The following is an 8,139-nucleotide window of genomic DNA, read 5'->3' as shown; positions in this document are numbered from 1 at the left end:
AAGACTGAAGATATGAAGGATAAATAAATAAATAATCACACTGTTGCGTACGAAAATGAAATAGAGGCACGAATTTGACTAGTTCGCCAACAGCAACTCATAAGACGGAGGAACCCTCCTTATGTATTTTTGGCGGTAAATATCTGTTGTCTCATTGGCTGGTTGTATTTGACGTCAGACACTCGTATTTATGAATGAATGTTACGTATGGGGCCTAGGGGTGGAAAACCTATACGTATTTTAGATTAATTAGAGCTTGAAAAATTAAATTTTACAAAAAATAGTCTTATTAATATTATTAATTTTAAAATAAAATAAATAAAGAATCTTATTAAAGGCCGTAAATTAGAAAAATAAGTCATATTCGAAGGAATAATTGAGTAACTTTCTGGCTACGATGATATATGTGCGTGTGTTCGTTTGTGCGTAAAGTCGTAGAAAAGTCTATACTATTTTAGATTAATTAAAGCTTGAAAAAATAAATTTTACAAAAAATAATCTTACTAAAGATATTAATTTTAAAATAAAATAAATAATGAATCCTATTAAAGACCATAAGTTAGACAGATAAGTCATGTTCGAAGGAAAAATTGACTAACTTTATGGCTACGATGTTTCATGCGTGTGTTCGTTTGTGCGTGAAAGAAGGTGATAACCAATCACAGCTGAGGAAGATGTAGCCAATCAGAAGACTGGAATGTACCACCAAGAGTAACGAGAGCTTATGGGTTGCTGTTGGAGAATCCTGCCCAAATACCCGTAAATTGACATTAAAACGCTTACGAAAACAGAATAGGATGAAAAAACGTCATTAGCTAGAGCGTTTGCGCGAAATGGATCCCGTGAAGCCGATTTTTTCGTCAAAAGCAGCTCATAAGTCAGAGGAACCCTCTCGCCTTATGGATTTTTAGCGCGAAATATCTGTCGTCTCATTGGCTAATACGTCCTCTGCTGTGATTGGTGGTTGTATGTGACGTCAGGCAATAGCATTTTATGAATGAATTCGATTCGGTAGGAGTGAAATATCTATACATATTGCAGATGAATTAGGAATGATAAATTATAGTTTACAGTAAAAATGAACTTTTAATATAATAAATTTATTAATAAAATAGATAATAAATCTTGTTCGAATGCTTAAGCTGAATAAATACGTCTTGTTAGAAGAAATAATTAACTAGGTTTTGGCTACGATGTTTAACACGAGGTATGAATTTGTAAACAAATGTAACAAGCCAATCAGAGGGCTGGAATATCCCGCCAAGAGGGAGTTCCTACGATCTATGAGCTGTTCGAGAAACCAGTTAATTATTACATTAAAAGTTCAAACGCTTTGACACTATTCTCTCTCTCGCCAAAAACATCCCATAAACCAGAGGAACCATCTCGCCTTATGTATATTTAGCGGGAAATATCTGTTGTCTCGTTGACGGATTCGTCCTCTGCTGTGATTGGTGGTTGCATGTGACGTAATACAATTGTATTTTTATGAATGAAATTACGTGTCAGGCCTAGGGGGAAATACCTATATAGGTATACATGTTGTTGAGCTACTGGTAACCATGCTGAATTGGCCTAAGGGACTGTGCTTTAAGATTTTATATATGATAAAAAGAGACAAAAACTAAAGAAAAACCAACTTGATTTGTATTTGAAGAGACTATTTATATGTTTAAATACTTTATAGAAAACGATGTTTATCTTTTAAAAACTCCCAAATCATCACAAAACTTGAAAACTGAAAAACTATTCTAATAGAGCAAAGTAATGACTTAAACCAAGTGCTGGGAGAGCAAATTACGAAAATACTTTTAGAGAATAAAGTTAAACCTTTATAGTTACAGATTCAGTTTATCTACTTTAACAAATACTAACTTTCAAAGATTAAACTATAACAAAGAATAACAAAGTATAAACAACAACAGTTCAATAAAATTACATGGTAATTTCATGAAAGCACATATTAGGGAACAAAATGGATAAATGTTTAAGAATACTTTTAACACATCCCTCCATGAGGAGACAGAACATTGTAGATCCAAATAAACTGGTAGATTAGATTTTTGTGTACAGAAGCAAGTCAAAATCTGGAAGCATGTCAGCAATGAGGTTTAATATTACCTTTGATAAGCAATATCCCTAGGTTATATTGCTGCAGGACCAAAAGGCTCATGAGTTAATCTAGTTTTTTTAATTTACTTACAAAAGACAATGGTTTACGGTCAGAAAAAAACTAAAAAAACGAGATTGATTTGTCTAAACTTTATTTACAAGAGACAAAGATGATTTATATAAGAATAAAATTTTTCAAGAGCACGAAGGAGAGCCCAAGCCGCCTCTTCCACTGTAATCTAGGAACTGAGGCTTCAGTTTACTCTTATATATAATCTGGGGTCGTAAATCAAGTCATCAGTCTGCATCAAAGCTGCTCCTACAGCCGCATCACTATCTTCTACTTTGAGATAAACAGCTTGTCTGATTCAGATAGCCTTCAACATAGAGGGCTATTTTAATAGCTGGAAATGCACGTTGACAATCTTCTGCCCACTATAGTCATTTTAATAGCTGGAAATGCACGTTGACAATCTTCTGTCCACTATAGTCATTTTGAATAGCTGGAAATGCACGTTGACAATCTTCTGCCCACTAGAGTAATTTGAATAGCTGGAAATGCACGTTGACAATCTTCTGCCCACTATAGTCATTTTAATAGCTGGAAATGCACGTTGACAATCTTCTGCCCACTATAGTCATTTTAATAGCTGGAAATGCACGTTGACAATCTTCTGTCCACTATAGTCATTTTAATAGCTGGAAATGCACGTTGACAATCTTCTGTCCACTATAGTCATTTTAATAGCTGGAAATGCACGTTGACAATCTTCTGTCCACTATAGTCATTTTAATAGCTGGAAATGCACGTTGACAATCTTCTGTCCACTATAGTCATTTTAATAGCTGGAAATGCACGTTGACAATCTTCTGTCCACTATAGTCATTTTAATAGCTGGAAATGCACGTTGACAATCTTCTGTCCACTATAGTCATTTTAATAGCTGGAAATGCACGTACAATCTTCTGCCTACTATAGTCATTTTAATAGCTGGAAATGCACGTTGACAATCTTTTGCCCACTAGAGTCGATCTTAGGGCTGGCGAGATTAATCAGAGGTACAGCAACTACCGAAAATGTTCGTTCAGAACTTTATAAAATTAAGCCATGCTAAACAGAGCACTGAACTGCCTTGTTTACGGGAGTAGGAAATCCTTTAATGCATGTAACTGCCATCCTTGGGTGCAATCTTTCCGCTCCCGACATCCATGACCAGAGTTACAAGACTTTCCCAATGGTAGTTTTCTGCCAGATTTCCAAGGCGAAGAAACAGGTCTCACGAGCTTTAAAAGTTCTTCCCATGTATCGTCGTGGACCATTGTCATCGATGACATAATTTTATCTGAAAAAGAACATTAAAAGGTTGAAAGGTTTCAACAGTATTTGTCATTTCAAAGGGGAAGAACAGTATTGAAATTTAACACATTACGTTAAAAGGTTGAAAGTTTTCAACAGCATTTGTCATTTCAAAGGGGAAGAACAGTATTGAAACTGAACATTACGTTAAAAGGTTGAAAGTTTTCAACAGTATTTGTCATTTCAAAGGGGAAGAACAGTATTGAAATTGTACACCTTACGTTAAAAGGTTGAAAGTTTTAAACAGTATTTGTAATTTCAAAGGGGAAGAACAGTATTGAAATTGAACACATTACGTTAAAAGGTGGAAAGTTTTCAACAGTATTTGTCATTTCAAAGGGGAAGAACAGTATTGAAATTGAACACCTTACGTTAAAAGGTTGAAAGTTTTCAACAGTATTTGTCATTTCAAAGGGGGAAGAACAGTATTGAAATTGAACTACAGATATGATACAAGAAGAAGCCTTCATAGCATTTTGTCAAGGGTACTTATATAGTATAATCTTTATGAAAATTATCAAAAAGATTAACATTTGCAACAATATTAAGATTCTTTTCAAAGGATTAGTGTCCTTATGGGTGGCAACAGAATTTAACTCCCGATAACCTTCAGAGACTCAAAGACTTACCTGGTTTTTTGGTAGAGGATGCAGGGGGAGGCCCATGATTTGATCACTTTTCTGCCAACAATTTCTTGACAAGAGTAACACGTTCCATAGCTTCTTTTTTGTAAGTGGTATTCTGTAGGGTCTCTGACACTAGATTAGTCCCAGGTGTCAATACCACATGTGAAGCAACAACTGATGGTAGAGGTACATCTGAAAAAGTAGTAATATCAGCCAGTGGTATTCTGTAGGGTCTGACACTAGATTATTCCCAGGTGTCAATACCACATGTGAAGCAACAACTGATGGTAGGGGTACATCTGAAAAAGTAGCAATATCAGCCAGTGGAATTCTGTAGGGTCTCTGACACTAGATTAGTCCCAGGTGTCAATACCACGTGTGAAGCAACAACTGATGGTAGAGGTACAAATGAAAAAGTAGTAATATCAGCCAGTGGTATTCTGTAGGGTCTCTGACACTAGATTAGTCCCAGGTGTCAATACCACATGTGAAGCAACAACTGATGGTAGGGATACATCTGAAAAAGTAGTAATATCAGCCAGTGGTATTCTGTAGGGTCTCTGACACTAGATTAGTCCCAGGAGTCAATACCACATGTGAAGCAACAACTGATGGTAGGGGTACATCTGAAAAAGTAGTAATATCAGCCAGTGGTATTCTGTAGGGTCTGACACTAGATTAGTCCCAGGTGTCAATACCACATGTGAAGCAACAACTGATGGTAGGGGTACATCTGAAAAAGTAGTAATATCAGCCAGTGGTATTCTGTAGGGTCTCTGACACTAGATTAGTCCCAGGTGTCAATACCACATGTGAAGCAACAACTGATGGTAGGGGTACATCTGAAAAAGTAGTAATATCAGCCAGTGGTATTCTGTAGGGTCTCTGACACTAGATTAGTCCCAGGAGTCAATACCACATGTGAAGCAACAACTGATGGTAGGGGTACATCTGAAAAAGTAGTAATATCAGCCAGTGGTATTCTGTAGGGTCTGACACTAGATTAGTCCCAGGTGTCAATACCACATGTGAAGCAACAACTGATGGTAGGGATACATCTGAAAAAGTAGTAATATCAGCCAGTGGTATTCTGTAGGGTCTCTGACACTAGATTAGTCCCAGGTGTCAATACCACATGTGAAGCAACAACTGATGGTAGGGGTACAACTGAAAGAGTAGTAATATCAGCCAAGTATTTTCAAGCAGGGGATTTTATAATGCACGAAATGTCATTCAAGATTATAAGTGTTACATATATAAAGTTAGCCTTTTAGGGTAGGAAGAATATCACCTGTAATCACAGTAGCCATAATTAACTGTGTGAATTTTCACTATCAATTCCATCCAATTTCTGGAGATACACATGAACTAACCTATGGTTCTTAAGCCTACCAGGTGTGTAATATTATAATTACTTTCCATTAAGGTTTAACTAAATACCTCGTAAAATTGGCTCACTCAATTCTCTTTACTTTACAAATATGTCAACCCGAGCTGATTTGACCCACATCAAAATACTAAGGTATGAACATGTTCTACACAATTTCGGCCTTACAAATTTCCGAATATTACTTCTATAGAATTCAGTGGTTAGCTTGTACGCCTTAAAAGCTAACCTCACATTCAAAATCGCAGCATCGTTGAAAAGTTAAGACCGAATAGGTAGTTCGCCCCTTACACTTCAAAACATTGAACTAAAGGGGGAACTGTTCTCTGTTGCACTACAAAATAAATACAAATAAATTCACCACAACTCATGTACACTAAAACAAAACAATTGAATAAAATACAAAATCAACTCTTGCTGGAGCAACTTACGAAATACTGGAGATACTTAAAGAGTAATACTTAATAGTTACACAGCGTCAGAGAATCTGACCTTAAAACAAATTCTAACTTCCAAAGAAGACTAAACTTCACTCCAACAAGGAGTACTAAATACAAACAAAATCACAGTTCAAACAAGGATTACAGAGTAAATGCTATGGAAGTACAATTATGGGGGAACTACACGAAAAAGACAAAATAAATATTACTTGACATTATTAAAGCTAGCATAACATTATGTATACAATATACACACATATATATCATTATATATATATATATATATATATATATATATATATATATATATAAATATGTATATATATATATATATATATATATATATATATATATATATATATATATATATATATATATATATATATATATATATATATATATATATATATATATATATATACACTAATATATGTATATCAAACATTTGTTAATATATTTCATAACTGAATTGTAAAGGTTAAGGATTTCACCTTCCCAATTTGCATGTCAAAATTCTTCAAGATAAAGGAATGAAGTCTATCGTCATAATGACGACCTCCATTTATCTGAATAATAATAATAATAATAATAATAATAATAATAATAATAATAATAATAATAATAATAATAATATAGATAGCACCAGTAATAATAATAATAATAATAATAATATAGATAGCACCAGTAATAATAATAATAATAATAATAATAATAATAATATAGATAGCACCAGTAATAATAATAATAATAATAATAATAATAATAATAATAATATAGATAGCACCAGTAGTAATAATAATAATAAAAATAATAATAATAATAATAATAATAATATAGATAGCACCAGTAATAATAATAATAATAATAATAATAATAATAATAATAATAATAATAATAATAATATAGATGGAACCAGTAGTAGTAATAATAATAATAAAAATAATAATAATAATAATATAGATAGCAGCAGTAGTAGTAGTAATAATAATAATAATAATAATAATAATAATAATAATAATAATAATAATAATAATAATATAGATAGCACCAGTAGTAGTAATAATAATAATAATAATAATAATAATAATAATAATATATATAGTACCAGTAATAATAATAATAATAATAATAATAATAATAATAATAATAATAATAATATAGATAGAACCAATAGTAATAATAATAATAATAATAATAATAATAATAATAATACTACTACTAATAATAATATAGATAGCACCAGTAGTAGTAATAATAATAATAATAATAATAATAATAATGATAATAATAAAAATAATAATAATAATAATAATAATAATAATAATAATAATAATAATAATAATATAGATAGCACCAGTAGTAGTAATAATAATAATAATAATAATAATAATAATAATATAGATAGCACCAATAGTAATAATAATAATAATTATAATAATAATAATACTACTACTACTAATAATAATAATATAGATAGCACCAGTAGTAGTAATAATAATAATAATAATAATAATAATAATAATAATAAAAATAATAATAATAATAATAATAATAATAATATAGATAGCATCAGTAATAATAATAATAATAATAATAATAATAATAATATAGATAGCACCAGTAGTAATAATAATAATAATATAGATAGCGCCTGTAGTAATAATAATAATAATAATAATAATATAGATAGCACCACTAGTAGTAATAATAATAATAATAATAATAATAATATATATAGCACCAGTAGTAATAATAATAATAATAATAATAATAATAATATAGATAGCACCAGTAGTAGTAATAATAATAATAATAATAATATAGATAGCACCAGTAGTAGTAGTAATAAAAAAAATAATAATAATATAGATAGCACCAGTAGTAATAATAATAACAATAATAATAATAATAATATAGATAGCACCAGTAGTATTAATAATAATAATAATAATAATAATAATAATAATAATAATAACATAGATAGCACCAGTAGTAGTAATAATAATAATAATAATAATATAGATAGCACCAGTAGTAGTAGTAATAATAATAATAATAATAATAATATAGATAGCACCAGTAGTAATAATAATAATAATAGTAATAATAATAATAATATAGATAGCACCAGTAGTAGTAGTAATAATAATAATAATAATAATAATAATAATAATATAGATAGCACCAATAATAATAATAATAATAATAATAATAATA

The 8,139-nt window shown here is 30.4% G+C and overlaps 1 long non-coding RNA gene across 1 annotated transcript; it reads right to left on the bottom strand.

Moving 5' to 3' along the window:
* Positions 1-3,160: 3,160 nt before the first annotated feature.
* Positions 3,161-5,980, bottom strand: LOC137635401 (uncharacterized). The gene is made up of 3 exons (XR_011042662.1): positions 5,914-5,980; positions 4,099-4,287; positions 3,161-3,455 (listed from the first exon to the last, which is right to left on the bottom strand). It is a non-coding gene; the product is annotated as an uncharacterized lncRNA (long non-coding RNA).
* Between the last annotated feature and the right edge of the window lie 2,159 nt (positions 5,981-8,139).

This window comes from Palaemon carinicauda, unplaced genomic scaffold, assembly GCF_036898095.1.
Source record: "Palaemon carinicauda isolate YSFRI2023 unplaced genomic scaffold, ASM3689809v2 scaffold120, whole genome shotgun sequence".
NCBI lineage: Eukaryota > Metazoa > Arthropoda > Malacostraca > Decapoda > Palaemonidae > Palaemon > Palaemon carinicauda.
The sequence above is the reverse complement of the archived record's forward strand: the minus strand, read 5'-3'. Positions and strand labels throughout refer to the sequence as shown.